The following is a 25,454-nucleotide window of genomic DNA, read 5'->3' as shown; positions in this document are numbered from 1 at the left end:
AGTCCATCATCCTCTGTTTCAGTACCTTTTTGGTCACAGAGTGTCTGGACATTTTGTTTTGATCCACCTACCGCTTTGACATAAGAGCAAAATTTCTTAGGATTTTCTGCCAAGTCAGTACATAGAACTTTACTTTCGAATTCATTTAACACCTCTCTCATGGCCCTCCTCACATTACATTTCGCTTTGCGTAATTTTTCTTTGTCTGCAAGGTGTTGGCTATGTTTATGTTTGCTGTGAAGTTCCCTTTGCTTCCGCAGCAGTTTTCTAACTCGGTTGTTGTACCACGCTGGCTCTTTTCCATCACTTACGATCTTGCTTGGCACATACTCATCTAACACATATTGTACGATGACTTTGAACTTTGTCCACTGATCCTCAACACCATCTGTACTTAAAACAAAACTTTTGTGTTGAGCCGTCAGGTACTCTGAAATCTGATTTTTGTCACTTTTGCTAACCAGAAAAATCTTCGTACCTTTTTTAATATTTCTATTTATGGCTGAAATCATCGATGCAGTAACTGCTTTATGATCGCTGATTCCCTGTTCTGCATTAACTGTTTCAAATAGTTCAGGTCTGTTTGTCACTAGAAGGTCTAATATGTTATCGCCACGAGTCGGTTCTCTGTTTAACTGCTCAAGGTAGTTTTCAGATAAAGCTCTTAAAAAATTTCACTGGATTCTTTGCCCCTGCCACCCGTTATGAAAGTTTGAGTCTCCCAGTCTATATCCGGCAAATAAAATCTCCACCCAGAACTATAACATAATGGGCAAATCTACTCGAAATATTTTCCAAATTATCCTTCAGGTGCTCAGCCACATCAGCTGCTGAGCCAGGGGGCCTATAGAGACATCCAATTACCATGTCTGAGCCTGCTTTAACCGTGACCTTCACCCAAATTATTTCACATTTCGGATCTCCGTCAATTTCCTTCGATACTATTGCATTTCTTATCGCTTTAAACATGCCTCCCCCTTCATTGTCCAGCCTGTCTCTGCGGTATACATTCCAATCTGAGTTTAGAATTTCATTACTGTTTACATTTGGTTTCAGCCAACTTTCTGTCCCTAGTACTATGTGGGCATTGTGACCGTTTATTAATCAGAGCAGTTCTGGGACCTTTCTATAGACGCTCCTGCAGTTTACTATTAGCACATTAATATTGTTATTCCCTGTTGCATTTTGTCTACTCCTACCTTTCCGCATCTCAGGAGGTGTCTTTTCGGGCCTAGGGAGGGAATTCTCTAACCTAAAAAAACCACATGTGCACTCCACACATACTCCGCTACACTTGTAGCTGCTTCCTGCATGTAGTGCACACGTGACCTATTCAGGGGGACCCTACATTTCTCCACCCGATAGCGGAGGTCGAGAAATTTGCACCCCAGATCTCCGCAGAGTGGTCTGAGCCCTTGGTTTAAGCCTTCCACTCGGCTCCAAACCAGAGGACCACTATCGTTTCTGGGTACGATACTGCAAATAGTTAGCTCAGATTCCACCCCGCGAGGCTTTCCGCCTTCACCAACTCTGCTAACTGCCTGTAAGAACTGAGGATGACCTCTGAATCCAGACGGCAGGAGTCATTGGTGCCGACATGAGCAACAATTTGCAGTCGGGTGCACCCAGTGCTCTCTATCACTGCCGGCATGGCCTCCTCCACATCTCGGATGAGACCCCCGGCAAGCAGACAGAGTGAACACCGACCTTCTTCCCTGACCTTTCCGCTATTTCCCTAAGGGGCTCCATCACCCGCCTAACGTTGGAGCTCCCAATAACTAATAAACCCCTCCCCCCATGTGCCTGCTCGGACCTTGCTGAAGGAGTGGCCACATGTCCACTCACAGGCAGAACGGACGATGCCACACGGCCAGCCTCCACACTGACCCTCCGCCTCGTGCGCCATAAACGCCGCTGAACCCGCCACTCCCCTTGCGAACAGAGTGGCCCAACCGCGCCCGGTACCCGCAAAGATGTGTCAACAGCAGGGTCAGTGGGTGAAGCATGTAACACCTGGGGTGTACCATGCAACGCACCAGACTCCCCACTGCCACTACACTCCGAGGCAGCAGCCAGAAGACGGCTAACCACGGCCATCAACACGTTCAGCTGTTCGCGAACAGTGGCCAGCTCCTCCTGTGTCCGTACACAGCAGTCTCACATCCTATCCATCCTAAGAAATCAATTTACTGTAGAGAGTTAATCAACTTATAACTAGACTGCTAATTCACTAAAGGCGGCTGATAGTTGACTAAATTGTGGTTACTAGATACTTCCTGTAGAAAACAATGAAAATAGCACTACCTGTCTCTGGACTGTATTCAAAACAAACACTAGCACTACTGGCACTATGGCTGACTATACGGACTCTCTCTGACTGTATTCAAAACAAACACAAAATCTATGGAACGCTATTACTAGCACTCGACAATTAAAGCTTCCTAAAAGCAAAAACACACGGAAGAAGAAGTGACAAGTAAGAAAAATAGAGTTAATACTTAAACTAGCGTAGCTCGCTGCACAGCAGACGTGACGCAGACGGCAGTTACGATGACACTGACACTATAAGATTATTGAACGACTCATTGGGATTTTGAGTCTGACAATGCAGACACTTCTTCAATAATTCAGGATTGGCAGGTCTCTGTAAACAGGTTTTATGATATCCACAACTGCTGCTGGGATAGAATGTTTATGGCTGTATGACCTGTTTGAGTACTGGGCATTGCGGTAATTGCACCATGAACCAGATCTAGGAGGGCAAAGATGGTGTACTGGTTTATCATCAGCTGACAGTCTCTGGAAGAAGGTAGTCCATACTGCCTGCTTCATTTTCAACAAATCCTCAGTATTATTTCTAATGGCAATCTCATAATACTGTTGTAGTTCATCAATCATGTTGTCTGTCAGCCTGCTTCTTATGGTCTTACCACCTGAAAGTTTCTTGTCTCTCAAACTTTGTTTCAATTTCCTCAATCTGGTACCCATCCTCTTCTGGACATGACCAACACATTCCATTTCTGTGATAAGCTTCTCACCATAAGGCTGAGTGGCTACTACACTGTTATATTTATTTGAGTCTGTCTAACCTAAGAACTTAGTGTAACACACTCCCCTTTAGTTTACAGATCGATTATAAATTTCAACAGCTGCACAGGCCTCCGTACGACTAGTTGTCCTTCATAATTTCTGTCACAGATATGCCCTTCTTCATTCCCTGGTTTATACTTTTAACAATATTTGGTTAAAATTTGGAAATCTATTAGCTTTCCAGTATCCACACTGGTCACTGTAGCAACAGAATTCTTAGAACTGCAGCTGCACTTCTACCAAGTGCCCCAAAAGCTACTGATATGTCAATCATACCATCGTTTATTTCAGCAGCTTCATTTGCAGCACCCTTAATTGACTCACATGCAGCTGATTTCACAGCAGCTCCAATAAATCCTGCATACTTGTCCATTTTACAAAGTGGGCGTGGCATATACATCACGACACACATTGTTTCTGCTGCAGTGTGTCCTTTGCCAATAGCTCTCAATCCATAAGACCACCTAATATTTATTTTAAAATAATTATCTTTACACTTATCAGAACTCCAAAATGAATGAGTATATTTACAACTGGCAGAATTAATGATAAGTTTCCTGGCTAGTCCATTTGATACCTCAATGTCTTCATGGAAACTAACTGGCCCTCCACATACATACAGCACACACATTCACATAACATCCCTATTAGGATGTGTAAATGTATCAGAATATAACCTAACCTACCGTTTACATGAGTTTTGTTTTGAGATAACTGTGTTATCACTATGTTTTATTTTAATCTTCGAAGCACTAATGGGTGTTTCTCTAGATACTCATGAGTTTGCCAGTATTTCATTGTCTGTAACTTCACACACCACATGCTGAATACAATGTTTCTCTTTATTCAAAATTTTATTACCATGAAACCCACATTTCTTAAAAACACTTCATTTTGGAGTCATACTTTTTGAGAGATTTACCAGTCTATTCGTCACTTTTCCTCGGAAAAACGTTAGCACTTCGATATACAAAGCATGTTTATACTATGAAAAGATACGATACTATTTTTGACAGTGCTACCAATACAAACACATAATTTAACCTTTATAACACAGCAATCCTCAGCTTTCTACAGGGTGGTCCATTGATAGTGACCGGGCCAAATATCTCACGAAATAAGCATCAAATGAAAAAACTACAAAGAACAAAATTCGTCTAGCTTGAAGGGAGAAACCAGATGGTGCTATGGTTGGCCTGCTAGATGGCGCTGCCATAGGTCAAACTCATATCAACTGCATTTTTTAAAAATAGGAATCCCCATTTTTTAATACATATTCATGTAGTACGTAAAGAAATATGAATGTTTTAGCTGGACCACTTTTTTTGCTTTGTGATAGATGGGGCTGTAATAGTCAAAAATGGTTCAAATGGCTCTGAGCACTATGGGACTTAACTTCTGAGGTCATCAGTCCCCTAGAACTTAGAAATACTTAAACCTAACTAACCTAAGGACATCACACACATCCATGCCCGAGGCAGGATTCGAACCTGCGACCGTAGCGGTCGCGCGTTTCCAGACTGTAGTGCCTAGCACTGCTCGGTCACTCTGGCCAGCTGCTGTAATAGTCACAAACATATAAGTATGTGGTATCACATAACATTCCGCCAGTGCGGACGGTATTTGCTTCGTGATACATTACCCATGTTAAAATGGACCGTTTACCAATTGCGGAAAAGGTCGATATCGTGTTGATGTATGGTTATTGTGATCAAAATCCCAAGGGGCGTGTGCTATGTATGCTGCTCAGTATCCTGGACGACATCATCGAAGTGTCCGGACCATTCGCCGGATAGTTACATTATTTAAGGAAACAGGAAGTGTCCAGCCACATGTGAAACACCAACCACGACCTGCAACAAATGATGATGCCCTAGTAGGTGTTTTAGCTGCTGGGGCAGCTTATCCACACATCAGTAGCAGACAAATTGCGCGAGAATTGGGAATCTCAAAAACGTCGGTGTTGAGAATGCTACATCAACATCGATTGCACCCGTACCATATTTCTATGCACCAGGAATTGCATGGCGATGACATTGAACGTCATGTACAGTTCTGCCACAGGGCACAAGAGAAATTACAGGATGATGAAAGATTTTTTGCATGCGTTCTATTTAGCAATGAAGCATCATTCACCAACAGCGGTAACCTAAACTGCCATAATATGCACTATTGGCCAACGGAAAATCTACAATGGCAGTGACAAGTGGAACAGCAGCGACCTTGGCAGGTTAATGTATGGTGTGGCATTAAGGGAGGAAGGATAATTGGCCCCCATTTTATCGATAGCAATCTAAATGGTGCAATGTATGCTGATTGCCTGCGTAATGTTCTACCAATGTTACTACAAGATGTTTCACTGCATGACAGATTGGCGATGTACTTCCAACATGATGGATGTCCGGCACATAGATTGCGTGCGGTTGAAGCAGTATTGAATAGCATATTTCATGACAGGTGGATTGGTCGTCAAAGCACCATACCATGGCCCGCACGTTCACCGGATCTGACGTCCCCAGATTTCTTTCTGTGGGGAAAGTTGAAGGATATTTGCTATTGTGATCCACCGACAATGCCTGACAACATGCGTCAGTGCATTGTCAATGCATGTGCGAACATTACGGAAGGCGAACTACTCAATGTTGAGAGGAATGTCATTACTCGTATTGCCAAAGGCATTGAGGTTGACAGACATCATTTTGAGCATTGATTGCATTAATGTGGTATTCACAGGTAATCACGCCGTAACAGCATGCGTTCTTAGAAATGATAAGTTCACAAAGGTACATGTATCACATTGGAACAACCGAAATAAAATGTTCAAATGTACCTACGTTCTGTATTTTAATTTAAAAAACCTACCTGTTACCAACTGTTCGTCTACAATTATGAGCCATATGTTTGTGACTATTACAGTGCCATCTATCACAAAGCGAAAAAAGTGGTCCAACTAAAGCATTCCTATTTCTTTACGTATTACACGAATATGTAATAAAAAATGGGGTTCCTATTTTAAAAAACACAGTTGATATCAGTTTGAGCTATGGCAGTGCCTTATAGCAGGCCAACCATTGCGCCAGCTGGTTTCTCCCTTCCAGCTAGACAAATTTCGTTCTTTGTAGTTTTTTCGTTTGACACTTATTTCGTGAGATATTTGGCCCGGTCATGATCAATGGACTACCCTGTATATAAAAAATTACCGATTTTATTAGGTCTTGAAATAATGCATGTAAAAATTTTAACATTTTCAACTGGTGTAGATTATATTTTAGAAAATAAAATAAAATACTTCCCACGCAAGTTTATAAGTAATATACATCTCATTTTATTTGGAAAATTGCAAATTTTATAATCAGATAAAAGCCCGAAAAAGTGAAAAAGAATGTTTTCCCCTTCTAACTCCCCTTAAAGTTACGGAAATGTGCAAGCTTTCGGAGCCAGTGGCTTCTTCTTCTGGCAGAAACAATGAAGGGGAAGGAAAAGGGAAGAAAGAAAAGGTTTGTCAAGGTTTAGGAAATGGGGAGAGTTGCAGAAAAGCTACAGAGAAACCCAGGCCAGGACAGACTTACTGAATGATATGAGAAATATATAACTAAACCAGTCCATCTCTCATACCACCAGCAGATGTGAAGTATTCTTGTGATTGGTAGTAAGTCATAAACATTAAATTATTTTCAATGTATGTTCATATGTAATACTGCACGTACCTTTGAGGTATCATTGGGCCCATTGGGAAGAGGATCAAAATTAGGCCACTGCTTTCTAATTATTTGGAGCATTTCACTAAATGAGACCATCTTCCCATCATTCCATTTGTTGCCGCTGAAAGGCATGTACTCGATAAATCTTACGTCAACATTACTCTCTTTTGTTAACTACACAAAACTGCACACTTCATCTTCATTAAAACCTCGCATTACAACACAATTTATCTGTGGAAGAAAGACACCATTAAAAACTTGGTATCAGATAAAGCATGGTTTAAACAGAGTTTGAAAGACTCTATAGATGAATATCTTAACAGTGGCTCTTAGGCCAGCTTAAATAAGAATGTCTGTTAGATTTCAGTTCTGAGAGCACTTTGTCATAACAGTCAAGATTATGTACTTTTTGTTTGATAAATTTATTAATAGTGCATAACAATGTTTGAGTCTGACAGCGTATCAATTCTGAAAATATTAGCTGTTCCAGTTTGTATTGTATTCACCTAGTTTGACAATCTCCTGACAAACGATCAGGGTATTCAAATGTTTTATATTTTTTATGTTATACTTTCTGGCATGTTACTCACCCATGAGAATCATCTCATGTTTTGGGTCTTGGAACAAAAGCTGAATCTAATCTAATCTAACCTACAAAATAATGGTTCTACAAGTCTGTTGTTATATTTGTATACCTCACTGATTCTGTTAAATTAATCTTTTTCTCTTTTTTTTAGAGAATGTCTGAATTTATCTTAGCATGCCAAGCTGTTAACCTTCTTAACAATTTACAAAAATTAAACTGCATACATCTCCAATCTTTTTCCCCACTCCAACACACACATCTTTTGCTGAAGGTATTATTTTAACTATTACATTAAATTAAGAAGCTTTCTTGAAACTGTGCTGCCATTTGTGAAACAAAGTTAAAAGTGTTCTCAAGATAAAAGGTCTTCACAAAAGGAGCATTTAGTATCTGTGCCGGTGGTTAACGCTGACAGCCTTCATATAAACAAGCCCAAATGGTAGAACATCCTGCTTTACACATACATGCAATGGCAGAAAAAAGGAAAAGAGCACACCTTTCATTCAAGCATTGAATATATAAACTGATGAGACAAAACACTATGACCTCCTGTTTGATAATGTGTTTGTCCACTGTTGGAACACAATACAGCAGTGATTTTGTGTGGGACAAGTTCAACAAATTTCAGGTATGTTCCCAGCATTATGTGAGGTATGTTCCCAGCATTATGCAGCACCGCATGTCTAAGCACAGGTCATGTAATTCCCATAAATTGGAGATCAGTGGTTTCTGGGTGCAGAACTGGTATCTGATAGCATCGCAGATGTATTCCATCAGATTCAGAAGGGGTGAATTTGATTCTGGCCTCGTGACACTGAAAGTCATATTGTTGAAACATGTCACCTTCATTAGGGACAGGGTGCGGACAGTGCACAATAATGTTCACACAGAACAAAGCTGTTATGGAGCCTTCAGTTACTACCACAGGACCCACAGAAGACCAGGTGAATGTCCTCCATAGCATAATATTGCTCCCACTGGCCTACGTCTGTAGCAAAGTGCACCTTTCAAGCACCAATTCACTCTGTTGACAGTGTATGTGCACAAAACCGCCAAGCAGGTGTAATGCGAAACATGAATGATTCAACCAGATGACACATTTCTATTGATTCACTGCCCAATCTCAATGCTCCTGAGCCACAGAAATTGTAATTCAACAGTGTTGTCAACATGGGAACATACAGGGGTTGTCTGCAGCAGAGCCCTATGTTTAACAATGTGCAATGAATGGTGTGCTCTGAAATACTCGTGCTTCCACCAGCACTGTGTCATCAGACCTGCCACAGAAATTAGCTTTCTCAGCCGAATGTCATCTTTTTTAAAGGAACCATCCCAGAATTTGTCTTAAATCATTTAGGGAAATCGAGGAAAAGCCAAATTTTGGTGGCCCGATGGGACTCGGGTCCGTTGTCCGCTCGAAGGCAAGTCCACTGTCTGACCACTGTGGTGGCATGACCTAGTCTTAATTAAGCCAGAAAATCCTGGGAAATGCTGACATACTTATTGATTTAAGATATAACAATTTAAAACAATCCTTTCATGAATTTCACTACAATTTTCTGCTCTTTTGAAAAAAAATTTCTTTTGACTTATTTGATATTGTTTAGTATGTTTAAATAATGATGGCAGTCTCTATAAAAGGGCAGTTTGACTGTTAAGTTTAGTTATACTGTTTTAAACTACATCCTTCATCTATTTGTCCACACAGAAGTGCTATAGGATATAACTTGAAGACTATGGTGAGGTGGTGGGGGACAGTCATGTGTTGAGAAGGTGGTGCTGCCAGAAATGAAGTGTGACACTGCATACAGGGAGAATAAAAATACTCTATTCCATATTCATTTACAATCTAATTCTGGCCCCCATATGGTTTTACTTTTCTCCAATAAGAAAAAAGAAATTGTCAGTAACTGTCTTTATAAGGTCTTAAAAGGAAACAAACAATAGAACATCTAGGCTGGAATAATGACCATATTATAAAAAAGATACATTGCTATTCACAGTATACAGGAGATGTTAGGTCACAGACAAGCACAACAAAAAGACTACTAAACACGTAAGCTTTCGATCAGAAAGTCTTCTTCCAAAGTGGACAAAACACACACACACACACACACACACACACACACACACACACACATGACCGTTGTTTCTCCCATGATGTGCAGTTGCTCCCAGTCTGGCCCTAGCAGCCAGAGACAGTGGTCATGTATGTGTGATTTGCATTTGCGCGCATGTGTGTGTGTGTGTGTGTGTGTGTGTGTGTGTGTGTGTGTGTGTGTGTGTGTGTGTGTGTGTGTATGTGCATTACTTCTGCAAACCTTTCAGAAAGGACACGGTATGCATTTCATTCAGCAAGATGAGTAATAAACAATATTAGCAATACTGCATCAAACTTGTTCACTTTCATCTTTGGATTAAACATTCGATTTCAGAGAGTACAGAATTTGGCAGAATCAAATTTTGGGGATATGTGGAACTGGGACAGTGGCATATTTTTCACCCATTCAACAAACTAAGCACTGCTGATTGCTACTTTTATTGTGTCTGCTGCTGCAATGCATATATGAAACTGTAAGTGCAGCATCTATGATGGAATAAAATGTTATACAAATGAAACAAACTCTCGTTCAGAACATTTTCTCTCATACACAGTCTATTATTTGGTTCTTGTTGATCATTATCAAAGAAAGCAGCAGTGTAAGTAACAAGAAATAGTAGTCTCTTGCCATTGTTTCGCTAATGAGACGATTTCTCTCTCTTTTCTTCTTTCACAAAGAAAAAGGAGCCACAATTGCACTTTGTGTGCCAGTTACTTTCCAATACATTGGCACCAGCTGATCTTATTTAAGAATACTCAACTTTCGTAGCCATACAGCACATCCTTTGCTTCCTGGCCTAAATCCAAGTTAACTCCCAGCCCCCCTGCCTTCCCCCCCCCCCCCCCCACACACACACACGCCGCTCCCCCCCCCCCCTCTCCCTCCCCCAAATCAGCTAGTTGTGTGCTGTTATCTCACGTCACACCCTAGTCTATGAGTGCCCAGCTGTCTGTCGCCTGACCCCTCTGCCTGCACCCCTAGCTAGCCCACAGATGGCTCCCCACTCTACCACTAGCCACTAAATGCTTCCCTCCAAACCCCTCCCATCTCTCTCCATCTCTCACATTGCCTCAACCCACCCCATCCTACCCCACTCCAAAGCCCCACCTCACTCCAGAACACTCACTGTGGGCCAGTAAAGAGCTGGCAGTTGAGCGACCACAGCATAAGGAGACATGCATGCGCATGTGAGAATGTGTGTGTGTGTGTGTGTGTGTGTGTGTGTGAGTGTGCGCGCACGCGTGCGCGCGCGCGCGCGCGCATGTTTTCCCTACAGCAGAAAACCACCCTCAACCTATTTATCTACCATTCCACTCCCCTACAGCATTTGAGGAAAACCAAACACTTCAATATTTCCGTACAAGCTCTGATTTCTCTTATTTTATTAAAAGATCATTTCTCTCTATATAAGAGGGCTCTAACAAAATATTTTCACATTCGGAGGAGAAAGTTGATGATTGAAATTTTAAGAACCTGCTCCAGCAAAATGCTTTTGCTTTAATGACTGCTTTATGACACTGAGGAGAGCTACTACTAAGTTACTCACAGTTGCAGTTGTTCTTGATTTGAATACTGCAATATTTACTTTGTTGTCTTTGGTGAAGAAATTTCAGAAATCCGTGTTTAGTAACCCTGCTTTAGTAGCACTGTCATCAGTAACATTACCACAGCTATTGCGCAGTGAAGGTATTGGTTGCGTCTTGCCATTGGTGTACTACACATGCAACCAGAACCTCTTTGGATTTTCTTCCAGATTTCAAAACGAAGTTTCACTATGGGAACTATTAAACACATCTTGCACTGAAACCCACCCTAAGTTTCGAGCTTCAGTAAAACATCGCTAATCTTGGAGATTTTGCATTCTTTTAAACTTTTACATGCTTTTTTTCATTGCTTCTGCAGCTGAGTTTTGACATATTTTGTGCACCATCCTTTTAATTTATTTTGTATCCTTTCAATTTATTTGGTATATATCTCTTAATTGATGTCGATACTATTTCTCTGAATTTAAACCATGTCTGGTCTACTGTTACATAGTCAGACTTGAAGGAGTAGAGACTTAGTAGAGACCGTCTCCTTGGAAGGCATCAAGTTAATTTTTATCTGCTTTCTCATTAAATGCCCTATTGTGTAGGGCTGAAAATTAATAGAGATAAGGCAAACAGAATGTGCAAAGTAAGTGGAAATTACTCATCTCTTCCCCGATTACAGTGCAATAGAAGATACTACAAGATGTTGACAGATTTCCATATCTCGGTAGCTTTATATGTAATAATGAGGTCACAGATGCAGAAATCACCAGCAGAACTGGAAAATCAGTCCATATGGCAATTAGGTCTGTAATATGTCAACAAAGCTTTGACTGTACTCCTTTATCGTTTATATGTGTGAGACTTGGGAAATGTCAGTAAAATCAGCACACAGTCTCCATATTTTTCACCAACAATGCTAGAGATGAATTCTGAAGATGTTAACCCAACCAAGTTACAAACGATGAAGTGCTGAGAATACAACATCTAGACAGCCTGCACAAAATTATTGTTGAAAGAAGACTGAAGATTGCAGGTTATGTTCTACGCATGTAAGGTGGAAGAATCCCAAAATCAACACTGTTGTGGAAATCAATGGACAGATACAGATGTACAGGAAGTCCTTCTAACACTTGGAACTTTTGCAATGAATCTTCAATGCATGGACTTGGAGGAAGGTGAGAACTTGGCAGCTGATCGAGTGAACTAGTGGAAACCAGTTCCTTGTATGGTACACAGCAAATCTGAGTAGGTTAGTAAGTAAGTAATTAAGTAAAGTAAGTACAACTGGGGATTTTGCAAAATTGTTGGATGATCGATATTATTGTCTAGATTTGACACTGTTGGACTTCAACCTTTTCCTTGATGTGTATTCTTCAAATTGTGAGTTTTATGAGAAAGCTGATAGGTACTTACCAATCAACATTCCCTCACATGAACTGACATTGTCTCTTTGTAAATTCTACTGTGCTAACAATTATCTACTGAGAATCCTCGACTAGGTCTCCGCAGCTCAAATGAGCCAGTTTCTTTTAAATTTCTGTCTTTGGCTATAATTGTCTTCCAAGTATGGTGACACAACATCCTGTCGTGAAACTTTTGCCTTTACACTTGTTTACTTTTCTGGAAACTGCCTTTTTCTACACTGTGCACTAAATACATTATGTGAGTAACGCCCAATCTCCAACAACCAATCGTGAACTGTAAACAGTTGTAAACTCTATCAGGGCACATAACAAACAATTAACATTTGTGTTTTAGTGTTCTAAGCTGTGAGGTCATCAACGGACAAATAATTTTAGTACCTATTCCTGGACAGCCGGAGTGGCCGTGCGGTTTTAGGTGCTACAGTCTGGAACCGAGTGACCGCTACGTTCACAGGTTCAAATCCTGCCTCCGGCATGGATGTGTGTGATGTCCTTAGGTTAGTTAGGTTTAATTAGTTCTAAGTTCTAGGCGACTGATGACCTCAGAAGTTAAGTCGCATAGTGCTCAGAGCCATTTGAACCTATTCCTGACGTGCTGTTGTTTGGAACAACAACTGACATGATCCAAAATATTACTTTCTTTTATTATAGCTTCACTTTTATTTTGTCTAATGATTACTAATTTCAGTATCAAATTCCATCATCAAGCCACTATATGATCAGAAAGCATAGTCTTTCGTTAAAATATTGTTTAATAAACAGATTACCATTATATCATCATTCCTTAAAGTAATGTCCAAAGTGGAAGGACAGATGATTAATTTTGAGTGTATACAAAAGTCAGAGTGCTGAACTGGATATGAAAGAAGGAAAACCAGAAGGGCAGTGAGAGACGGGTGCCTTCTATCACCTTACTTCCATAATATGTTCATCAAGGAAGTAATAACAACAACAAAGAAAAGATGACAAGAATCAAAAGGTAATTTCTGGAATACTCCAAGGAAATGTGATAAGACCATTACATTTACAATGTATATAAATGATCCAGTAGAAATTGTCAGAGGCTCCTTAATATTGTTCACAGATACTACACTTGTCCATCAGAAAGTAGCAACAACAGAAGACAGTATCAATTTGCACAATGACCTGCAGAGGATTGGTGAATGATGCAGGCTCTGGCAGTTGACCCTGCACATAAATAAATGTAACATATCACACACACACACACAGGAAAAGAAATCCAATACTGTACAACTACACTATTAATGACAAATTGCTGGAAACAGAATCTACCATAAAATATCTAGAAGTAACTATCCAGAGCAACCTTAAAGTGGAATGACCACATAAAACAGCAATAGAAAAGCAGATGCCAGACTAAGATTCACAGGAAGAATCTTAAGTGAATGTAAATTACCCCTGTGTCCTTACCCAGTAGGACTGACAGAAGAGAGAAAGAAGATCCAACGAAGTCTGGAGTGTTTTGTCACAGGATCATTTAGTTACTGTGAGATCATTACAGAGATGCTCAGCAACTCCAGTGGTAGATGCCATAAGAGAGCAGTTGTCCATCACGGAAAGATTTACTACCCAAATTTCGAGAGAGTAGTTTCCGAGAAGAGTCTGACAACATAATAGTTTCTCTCATATACAATTCACGAAATGATCACGAAAAGAAAATTTGAGAAGTTAGAGATAATACAGAAGTGGAACAAGGCAGAGGGGATCAGTTGGTGGCATGAGACGTACCCCCTGCCGCACACAGTTAGGTGGTTTTTGGAGCATGATGTCGATATGGAAACTTAATTGCATGCATATACACTGCAGATTGACAACATCGCAATAGTAAATCAGAGTAGGAACTAAATAAAATGTTTCAGGCCTTAAATCAAGAGGTGGTAAAACTAAAGCTAAAAATGAATACAAAGAAGACAAAAGTTATGGCTACAGACAAGAAAGGAGGTGGAGGTAGGACTGACACAAGAACAGGCAATGAGCAACTCAAGAAAGGAACTGAAATTCACTATCTCAGTAGCATTTTGCAAGAAAACAATCAATATTTCAAGGCATTCAAGAAAAGAAAAGCACAGGTGAAGAGTTCCTTCCAAAATAAGAAGAAGCTGCAACTGAATAAACATATCAGCTTCCACATTAAGAAAATATTTGTAAAGACCTTTGTGTGGAGTGTTCTGACACACAGATGCAAAATCTGTACATTAGAAAAGCCAAAGAAAGCTCGCCTCAAACCTGCTGAAATGTGGTTCTGGAGGAGAAGTACAAGAACTAGCTGCATTGACAGAAAAGTTAAAGGAAATAGGAGACAAGAAAGAACCACTGAAAGTTATAGGCCAGGGCAAAGCAAAATACACTCGACACTTAACTGGAGACGATAATCTTTTAAAAAACATTTCTGAAGGCAAGATCGTAGGTAAGAAAACAAGGGGATGACTGAGAACATCCTACTTAAACAATATGATCAATGAATGGGATTTTCTTCACACATGGAGATGAAGACAACTGCTGAAGAGAGAAAGCTGTGGCTGCAGAGACAAGGTTTAACCTTTTGGAAGAGTAAGGACAAACTAATACAAAATATGAGTCTGCATGGTAGCTACATATGGAATAAATGACAACTTCTTGTGTGCAGTCATCAAGTCACTTACTCCAGTAGGTGTCTTATCTACCGTAGCAGCAGCACGGTTCCGGACTGAAGTGCCTAGAACCGCTTGGCCACAGTGGTCAGCTTTTATTCTGCAAAGAAATTTTTGATAATAAGATGAACTGATGCTGGTACTTGCTACTGAAACCAGTAGTACTTAGACACAACAAAAGTGTGACTACAGAATTAAGAATAATTTTTCCAAACAATCGAGTATTTTTTCAAAACAACACCACAATAGAGGAAACTTATTTTAAACTAAAGACACAAAAGAAAAAAAGAGAAACTGTAAAGATCTTGAGTCTCATAAGACTCTCTTGGGAGGAAAATATAAGATATTTAATTGGTAAACTTACAAGGCATACTTTTTTATGTTGTATAAACTATGAAACTGTTAGCATCGTCAGCTAAAATTTACTTCTTCTGTCTTAATATACCTTCCTTCACTTACACCTGCAGTGTGGAGACAGGGGTGAGGGTGGGAGCGGTGATGGGGGCGAGGGTGAGGGCGTACTGCTTTAAAATGGTGATTCTTGTATTGATATTCTTAACAACAGATTTATATCTTTTGCTTATGAAAGTCTGCATGCGATGACAGCTGCACTAGTAATACCTTCACAGGGTCGTATTCAAGTTGCAAGGCTAGATCTATGCCAGCCATGACACGCTCCCAGCCTTTCCTCCTCGTGATTTGGTTGTAGCGTTGGGACTGCAGGGTGTCTAAGCTGATGTTCAGACCGTCAAGCCCTGCCCTCTGCAAGGCAACCAGCTGTCTTGCCAACATGAGGCCATCGGTTGTCATTAAGACACTTTCGAGATCTTTTATTTTCTTCAAGGCACCTGTGAAACAGCAAATTATTCTAAAGAAACTGAAACAAATAATTTGTAACATTGCTGCTGCATATGAAACAAACCTCCAGTTGATAAATTGAAAATACAAATTCCTTAAAAGTTAACTGTACATTTGCCCTAATACAAAGAGATAAGAAGGGTTAATAAACTGAATTGAAGAATGCAAGTTAAGATAGCAATGAAAAAATAATTAGAGGCATGAGATCACCTACTGCAACAGGGAAATGGGAATCAATATGAACCATTACCCAGCTACTGTCAACTGATTCCATGTCTCCATGCACACTGTATAAACCACTGTGGGTTGTACGACAAAGTACATTGTTGTACCACACATTATGGTTTTTCCCCATTCAATGCTCATGTGGAGTGTGGGAAGAATGATTCTTTAAATGGTTCTGTGCATGCTGTAATTAATCTTGCCTTCATGGTCCCTATAGGAGTGATACATATGCGGTTATTGTATAATCCCTAAATACCTCACTTAATACAGGTTCCTGAAATTTCATAAGTTGGGTTTTGTCATATATTTGGCGTCTATCTTCACTTGTCTGGCATTTCCAATTTGTAGTAGCTTCTTGATGCTCTCCCATGCATCAAATAAATCTATGATCAATCATGCTACACTATTTAGTATACATTCAATGTCTGCCATTAGCCTTATTTGTTATGGGTCATACTTAAGCAATATTCTAGAATGGGCCACACAAGTATTTTGTAAGCAATGTCCTCTATAGACTGATTACATTTTCCAGTATCTTACCAATGAATTGAAGTCTGCATTCTGCTTTGCCTACAAGTGAGTCTATGTCACCATTTCATTTCATCCAGATATTTGCATGAGTTGACCAATTAAAACTGTGATTATTTGATAATGTAGTCATACAATACTGTCTTTTATTTGTTTTGTGATGTGCTCCAATTTACATTTCTGAAAACTTAAACTCAGTTGCCTATCTTTGGACCAATTTGAAATGTTATGATCTGACTCAAATTTGTGCAGATTTTTTTCAGGCAATAATTCATTATAGACAACTCTATCATCCACGAAAAGTATGAGGCTCCTTATAATATCGTCTTCCAGAACATTAAGGTACAACATCAATGTAATGGTATAAATTACTATAAATGTATAAATAAGTTTATAAGTGTGTAAAATACATTGAACTATTTGTTACAACAAAACATTGTACTAGTATACTCAGCAAGATGTTAAATCAGCAGATAGCTACATTTTATGTTCAACATTTTGTGTACAGCATATATGCTGGAAAGGATTTATACCCAAATTAAATAAATCTGAAGAAATGGTAGGGTGTCTCTGGAAAAAAAATCCATAAAAACTCATACAGTCCAATTTGCTATTATGTCACTATTACTGAAATATAATACAAAGTAACTGAATTTGATGAACATTCTCAGAGTGCAATATGCCTCAGAGTGAATGCACAGTAATGTCAACATTATTTTTCAAGGCTATGTTTGTGAAAATGGATGAAAGCAAACCACACATTTTGTTCTCAATCTGCGGAAGCATTATGCACTGTGAAACACTGTACTGCTGTTCTACATAAAAGCTGTCTCATTGCCAACATCTTTCCCCTGCTGGCTGTTCTACACTTCTCATCACTGATTCAACAAGTTGTAAGATATTTTATGCTGTATGACACCACAGTCCAATCTGGTTAGGATAGCATAAAAATAATATATGAATTTCAGTATTGAAACTGGAACAGCAGAACAGCTCTCATCACACTGGATATCAAATCGAGGTTGGATTACAGCCATGGGTACATCATTTCATGCTACTCAACTGTATGTCATATGTCAGAGTTCATCAACCGTAGTGGCTGGCGACTGGTGGCATAGCCATCTCTTGTCAGTTGCACCGCTGTCAGTTCACCTCTCTCTAGAGCTGCATTAAGGGCTAGACAGTCTGTGCTGCTCCAGATGCCATCACATTGTCTGTGTGGATACTTGTCTCACTGTATACAAGACCACTTCCTACCTAAATGTATACAACTTCACTGCAGGATCACGTACGCATGAGTGAACACTTGTCTGCCCTCTCAGGTGCTAGTTGGGTGGCACTACTGAGGCCCTGCAAGGCATTTAGCATGGCCCTCCTGAACCTACCAATTCTATGTTCGCACAAAATGAGATTCTGAGCAATGCAAGCAGCAATATAGTGAAACAATAAACCAGAGCCTCAGCAGACCATGAGCCTGCCACTGCCAAATCTGGAATGCTGATAAACATTTCTCCTTCTTCCATTATGCTTAACACGGACTTCGTGTAAACAACCAACACTGAAATAGAATTTCTGAATGAGAAACCTGCTCCATAAGCTTTTTCTTGCATACAGAATATGCATGGGAGTGCTGAAAAGTAATGCCTCTGAATTTTTTATTCTGTTCTCAATATCGGTCGAGGTATGACACGTCACGCATATTACTTGGTCAACTTTCCCACTTCACTGACTCGTGGCACACCCCCCTCCTGCAAACAGATGGAGTCGCAATAGGCAGCCCACTCTGACCAGAGATTGTGAATATGTTTACGGTGCACTTCGAGGAAGAGGCGCTGATGTCATCCAAATGGAAATCCATCTTGTTCTTCTTCTTCTGTTATGTGGATAACACACTTGTCATCTGGCCTCATGGAAGAGACAAACTTCTTGACTTCTTTGTACATCTGAACTCCACACGCCACAAAATCAAATTCACTATGGAGACCAAAGAAGAAGGAAGACTACCATTCCTGCACATCATAGTCAGGAGAATAATGGACAGCACCCTGTGCCACAGCGTGTATCTGACTCTATAAAACACATAAACTCAGTTCTCCCTATGGCACTGTGAATAATTTCAATAACAAAAAGTGAGATGAATGTTGCAGCGTACATTTAATTTCCACTTTGGCTTTGAATTCAAGATCAGTCTTACCTGAGAGTGCAACATTACATCTTTGGTTAATTTAATTATATGTTCATTAGATTTTGGTTATAAGGCACGTTTTGCTGCCTAATGTTTCATCTCCAAGTACTGGAAACAATCCATGGAGGAAGAGGAGTATGTAAGACATTGGTGGACCAGGTTGGAAGAATCTGTGAATTTCAATACTCTGTAGAAGAGCTCAATCATTTGAAAATAACTTTCAGACCTTGTGGCTATTCTAACAGATATACATAAGGCACTACATTCTAAAATATTTGCATCTTTCACTGAAAAACAAGCAACTAGAGGAAAAGTTCTCTTGCCATTTGTAAAAACAGTCGCAGATCGCAACCTCCGAGTGCTATGAAGAGAAAGTATTGACGCAGTGCTTAAACCAAACTGAAGACCACAACAGCAGCCATACTCAAGTAAATTGCTATGCAGTAGTTTCAGTGAATTTGACAATGATGTGGCTGCTTTCATGGTGGCCCAGTCATATTGTGGGGTAGGGAATGCCAGTGACAGGGCTGGAATTGTAGGTGACAGATGGATTTTTGGCAAAGCCTTGTGTCAATACCTCCTTAATTATTGAGCTGAAAAACTGTAAAAAACATTCATACAGCAAAATCACACAAAAAATTTCCTATTTCTGCAGGTATTGTGCCTTCTGTTTCTTTTTCATTACAAAAACATATTGATTCAAGTTTATAAAGTCACAACTATGTCACTGTGATTTGTGTAACACACATTCTGGAACATGTTCCAGGAATGTCATGAAACAGACAGCTTTAAATACTTACTCTAGCTCATCTTTCAAGACTTGCATGCCAACAACAACACCATCTATCCAATCTGTTTTTATTTCACTTTCATGTAAAGATTTCTCCACAAAGGATATCATCTGCCATGTAGGCAGTGCAAGAGGAAATTCCACACTCACATTTGGGTAATCAAGTGGATTCTGTGTCTTGTCAGAACCAAGTACAATCAACCCAATTTCATCTTTACCACTGGTAAATATCTGGAAACATATTAAATGGTAAAAATAAGTTTTGTTTATAACAAGTTGTATACCAATAAAAACATCACACACAGATACTCTTTATAAAATTATTTAATTGGATAGATAAAAAATCTACTCACCAAGCAGTGGCAGAACACACACATAAAAGACTGTTGTGATAGGCAAGCGTTTGGAGCCAGTGACTCCTTCTTCAGGCTGAAGGGTTGCAGGGGAAGCAAGAAGGGTGAAGGAAAAGGACTGGAGAGGTCTAAGAAAAGGGGTAGATTTTGAGAAAGTTACCCACAACCGTGGGTCATGGGTGACTTACCGTACAGGATGAGAAGGAAAGACTAATTGTTGGGGACTGCATCGGGCAAGATTCGGAAACCTGAGAGCTTAAAGGTGGAAGACAGGGTAATATGCAAGACAGAGATTACTACTAAAACTGTACATGAGTTAATAAGAGTGAGAAGCTAAGTGTATTGTATGCAACAGCTGTGGGAGGGGGCAGTGAAAATAGACGGAAAAGACAATGAAAGATGTAGAAAGCTAAAACAGAGTGAAGCAAAGAGTAATTACAGTGAAGAAAAGCTGAGACAGGAGAAATTAACGTAAATTAAGGCAAGGTGGGTGGTGAGAACCAAGGACACGTTGTAGTGCTAGTTTTCACCTGCGGAGTTCTGAGAAACTGGTGTCTGGCGGAAGAATCCAGGTGGCATGTGTGGTGAAACAAGTGCCGAGGTCACGTATGTCATGTTGTAGAGCATGCTCTGCAACAGGATATTGCGAGTTTCCAGTATATACACTATGCCTGTGCCCATTTATCCTAACTGATAATTTGGTGGTAGTCATGCAGATGTAGAAAGCTGAACAGTGTTTACATAATAGCTGGTATATGACATGAGTCATTTCTATTTTTCGCCTGATCCGCAGTTCTGGGTGACTTTCCCAAAATCTACACCTTTTCCTGGAACTCTCCAGGCCTTTTCCTTTACCCTTCTTCCTTCCCCTTCAACGCTTCTGTCTGGAGGAGCCACAGGCTCCGAAAGCTTGCCAATCACAACAGTCTTTTATGTGTATGTTCTGCTGCCGCTTGGTGAGTAGATTTTTTATCTATTCAATTAAATAATTTTATCAATAATTTATTGTTTATGTTGTTATAGTTACTCTTTATAACCTACTTAAAATACATCACGTACCCTCCTCTCCACAATTCTTCGAACACATAGTTTTGCCTTTTGTAAAAAATCACTGCATTTCTGTATAACATACTTGGAGTCAAAGTGTCCAACATCTATTACAATTATAAACAGAAGAAAGAAAGTCATTGTATTTATTGGCAGTATTACGCAATCAAATATTTTTTAAAGAGTTCCAGTGGTATAAATTTACAATATCTTACAAATAAATATATACGTTTATTCTTTAAATCAATTCTTAGCAATAACATAATAGTATAAATTGCAGAATCAATATAGCCAATTTTAATGTAATGACTGCAATACAAATACAAAATAACAGCGGTAAGTTATAACAAATGAGAGAGAGAGAGAGAGAGAGAGAGAGAGAGAGAGAGAGGCATTTAGACAATGTTTCATTACAGTGTGAAACTTATTAGAATTAAAATGAAGCCATAGTGAATTATTACATTCCAAAAATAATAATTATTGTGTTCTTTCACCCCAAAATAATACTTTCATTAGGTAATATATACTTTTAATTTCAGAAATTTTTACAACAGCTCTAGACTTCACTGCCTCGATGAATTTATTACATGTGTCAATGAATGAGGGTTGATAACACTGCTTTAGTCATTCAATTGTTCGTCATGTGATGTTCGCAATGTTCTTAATAACTTCTTATGTAAAGTTCCATCATCAAAAAGATAATCTACGTAAGTTTTAAAAGTCGCGAATCTTTAAACAACAACTTGAAAATGGGTATATCAGTATTTTGTATACTTTCTAGCATTGCTAGATTTACTTTTAAATTTTAAAGTATATGGGCAGATTGAGCGACTTTCCATCCAGAAAATTTGCTGTTGGCAAGGCCTCACTACAAAGATAAATGGTCTTTCCGGAGTCAAATGCAAAAAAAATTCATAAATACCAGCATTGTAAGTGATACAAACAGGTATTAAGCAACGGGCATAAATATCGTTCTGCTTGACGAGAAAAAAAAGTAGGTAGATGAAAGAGTAAATTGGGTGCAAGGATTGAACATAAACTCACCCAAATTGCAAAGGTTTAAAAAAAACAAAAAAAAAAAAGAAACAAGAGGGTCACTGCTCAAGAATTGAGAACTGCCCCCCCCCCCCTTTCTTTTACAGGCTTGCTTTCACTTTTCAGATGAGACCATGTCCCGCATATGTGAAGAAAATAGTCAATATGTAAAGAGAATTACAGATAAAGAGTTTTCTAGAATGAGATTTTCACTCTGCAGCTTAGTGTGCACTGATATGAAACTTCCTGGCAGATTAAAACTGTGTGCTGGACCAAGACTCAAACTTGGTGATCGTAACCCCAGACCTGTGTTGCCGTTCTGGGAGGTAGATCTCGTATCTGGAATGAGGAGATGACAGTTAGGGTACTATGGGCGAGCAGCTGCCATCAATTTTTGATGGTGCAGAACCCACAATAGTGGAACTGCTGCCTAGTCCAAAGGCACCTGTTACCAGTCTTACCCCACAATAGTGTATCGAATCCAGACGTAATGTCGAAGCTGATAAAAAGTCATATGAGAGATTCCTGTAATCTAGGTGTGACTGCACCAATGCTGCATACAGCCATATCAAAGTAGAGTGGACCACACCGCGGTCGGTGTCGCTGAGGCATAGAAGAGCATTCAGGTGCGACCTACATGTCTGCTTTAGTTGACAAAGATGGGGAAGCCATGTCAACTAGGCATCAAAGACCGGTCCTAAAAAACACAATGACAGAAATGCATAACGTAGGTCATGGCAGCCAAAAAATGGATGCTATGAGTGAAAGCCCAGGATTGTGCTTGGTGTATTGCTCCCTGCATTCTGCCTCCAGCAATAGCCGTCGCGGACGAACAAAAAAGATGGGGACACCATATGTCATGCAGCTGCCGCAAGATCATTGATAGCCACAAAAAGGAGAGCGACACTCAAAACAGAACCTTGTGCAAGCCCATTCTCCTGCAGGGGGGGATGCTACAGGAGGCACCAACCTGTACCCAAAAAGTGTGACATGGAAGAAAGTTCTGGATAAAAATCAGGAGTGGGCCATGGAGGCCCCACTCCTTTAAGGTGGCAAGGACGTTATGGCACCATGTGGTATCATAAGATATATACGCAGATCAATGAAAACTGCAACAAGGAACTGATGCTGAGCAAAAGCTGTTCAGATAGCACACTTCAAGTGGACTAAATTATCTTCAGTAGAGCGCCCTTGGCGAAAAGCACCCTGGATCGAAGCCAAAGATCCGGGGATTCAAGGACACAATACAGCCTTCGACTAACCATATGTTCAAGTAACTTGCAGGACACTGAGTAAACAATCTGGACGACAGCTGTCCGTTTGAAGAGGCAATTTATCTGATTTCAAAATTGGAATAACGGCATTTTCTCGCTACTGGGAAGAGAATTCTGCATTGCACCAGGGATGGTTAAAGAAAGGCCAGGTACATTGACAGAAAAATTTGCAACACCAAAAAATAATTAATGTAGAGTAATGAAATACCAGGAATATATTTGTTGAGACAACGTATGTAAAGTGATAAACGTTGCAAGATCAGAGATCAATGTGAGTGTGAGATAAGCCACTGCAAATGTAAATGTAAATGCTGGTACGCTGTTGTACACGTCTCATGTGTCAGTTTGTGGGATGGAGTTCCATGCCTGTTGCACTTGGTTGGCCAATATAAGGACAGTTAATGATGTTTGTGGATGGGTTGAAGCTGTCATCAGATGATGTCCAATATGTGCTCGATTGGAGGTAGAGCTGGTTATCGAGCAAGCCAAGGCAATATGTTGACACACTATAGCATGTTGGCTTACAACAGCAGTATGTGAGCAAGTGTTATCCTGTAGGAAAACACCTCCTGGAATGCTGTTTGTGAATGGCAGCACAACAGGTCAAATAACCAGACGGACATACAAATTTGCAGTCAGCGTTCGTGGGATTCAGACAGACAGTTTTGTCAGTGGAAAAGCGAAAGCCATTGTCGATGCTCCAGGAGTAAGACAATCAAGACATTGCTGAAGATGCCACTAAGTGAGACAGGTTCATAGAGAACTGCAATAGATGGCAAAATCGTCAAAAAAAGGTAGCCGGAGATGCCCAGTGGGAGACAGGCCATTATAGGGTTAATGGCGACAGCAAAGAGAATGACACTCAGAATGGAACCCTGAGACACACCATTTTCCTGGATAAAGGTGTCCGACAAGGCAGACCCTCCATGCACCTCGAAAACTCGGTCTTTTAAAAATGTCTGAAGGAAACAGGGTAGGTGGCCATGGAAGCCCCACATTTGAAGAGTATGGCGGGTACTAGCTCTCTAGCAGGTGTCATAGGCCTTCTCCAAATCGAAAAACATGGCAACAGTCTGGGATTTCTGCAGAAAACCATTCTTGACATGGGTGGGCAAAATAATGAGACAGTCAACTGCAGAATGCCGTGTTGAAAGCCACACTGTGCATCCATCAAAAATTGTGAGACTCGAGCCACCATATCATCCGGGCATGAATCATATGTCCCATCACCTTGCGAACACACTGGTAAGAGAGATGGAGTGGTAGCTAGAAGGGAGAGTGCGTGTGTGTGTGTGTGTGTGTGTGTGTGTGTGTGTGTGTGTGCGCGTGTGTGTGTGTGTGTGTGTGTGTGTGTGTGTGTGTGTGTGTGTGTGTGTGTGTGTGTGTGTGGTGTCAGAGAGAGAGAGAGAGAGAGAGAGAGAGAGCTAATTTCGGCAAGAGCTGGATTTCCATCAATAAACTGAGTTGAAGTCTGCTGTTGTGGTCTTCATCCAACTACTCCTTTGGTGCATCTCACCAGCCTATTCCAGCCTTTGTAAGCCTCTTCATCTCTGCATAGTATTTCAACCTAAATCCACTTAGAATGGTGAACCACCATTCAGAGAATAACTTTTTAACAACACAGTTTGACTTCTGTAAAGGCTTCTATACTGAGAATCCAACATAATATCTCACAAATTCAATTCCAGTAGAATTAAATAGTGGAAATTATCCCCTCTGTCGTCTTGCCAAAGCCTTTGACTGTTTAGATTAAAAAATTCTGTGAGGGGGAGCTAAAATAGTATGGCATTAAAAGTCTTCCCCTTGCATGGATTGAGTTGTACTTTAACTACAGAAAATGGAAGGTCACATTAACAAATGATAAGACAGGAATAAGATTAAACTCAAAAAGGGAGAACATAAAATATGGTGTGGCACAAAGTGTTTGCTGCCAAGTCCACAAAAATGATTTACTTGGGGCACTGGAGGGCTTTGGAAAAACTCTAATGTTTTGCAGTGTCACAAACTTATTGATGCAAGATCTAAACTCATCCATACCAGAAACATCCAGGAGAATAACAGAACAGGCTTGTA

At 40.1% G+C, this 25,454-nt stretch overlaps 1 pseudogene; it reads right to left on the bottom strand.

The window, feature by feature from the left end:
• LOC124776181 overlaps nucleotides 1-25,454 on the bottom strand; it is a 54,641-nt pseudogene that overhangs the window by 23,788 nt on the left and 5,399 nt on the right.

Source organism: Schistocerca piceifrons, chromosome 2 (genome assembly GCF_021461385.2).
Source record: "Schistocerca piceifrons isolate TAMUIC-IGC-003096 chromosome 2, iqSchPice1.1, whole genome shotgun sequence".
Lineage (NCBI taxonomy): Eukaryota > Metazoa > Arthropoda > Insecta > Orthoptera > Acrididae > Schistocerca > Schistocerca piceifrons.
This window is presented reverse-complemented; position numbering and strand designations above follow the sequence as displayed.